Here is a 773-nt window from a genome sequence, read left to right on the forward strand (position 1 = left end):
ATAGATAGATAGATAGATAGATAGATAGATAGATAGATAGATAGATAGATAGATAGATAGATAGATAGATAGATAGATAGATAGATAGATAGATAATCCAGTGGGCGGTGCAGGTTGCTACAATCGATAGTAACCACACAGGCACACTCACTAAATGGAAACAAACGCACCCAGTATAACACTTTCATTCTATTGGCTGAAAGGTTGCCAGGCAACAGTGCTGTTTTGTTCCAGTGTGACCAGTAAGCAGAGAGGTTTGCAAGCAGAGACTTGATCTGAGCAGAAACGAGTTTTGAGCACAAGGAGAAAGGTTTGAGAAAGCTCAGTGAATATTTGGAAGAGAGCAGAAGTTTTGAGTACATGAAGTTCTGCTCTCAAACTGGAAATGTAAGTACAAGTATTAGAAGTTTTGAGAACAAAAAACATGTAACATTCAGACAGAAAACGTGTTCTCCAATATTGCCCCATAATTCTCCATGTTTGGTTCTGAGGATAAAAATAAGAGGAAACGACTCGAAAGATAATCTTAGCAAATAAATTATTATTAATATTGCATGCTGAAAATGCAAAGACAATATATTTGTGACATATAGTCCTGTCAACTAATTACAACTAAAGGTAGATGTAAAAAAAACTCAGTGTTATAGAGATGTTAACACAAACTCATGGTTTTAAATTTCATGTATTTTTTGTTGCTTGTGTTTATTGCACTAGATTAGCAGCAACTGCTTGTGTTGTAAAGTCACTGGTGTTTCTGTCTCTTTGTCACAGGA

Source organism: Poecilia reticulata, linkage group LG11 (genome assembly GCF_000633615.1).
Source record: "Poecilia reticulata strain Guanapo linkage group LG11, Guppy_female_1.0+MT, whole genome shotgun sequence".
In the NCBI taxonomy this organism is placed as follows: Eukaryota; Metazoa; Chordata; class Actinopteri; order Cyprinodontiformes; family Poeciliidae; genus Poecilia; species Poecilia reticulata.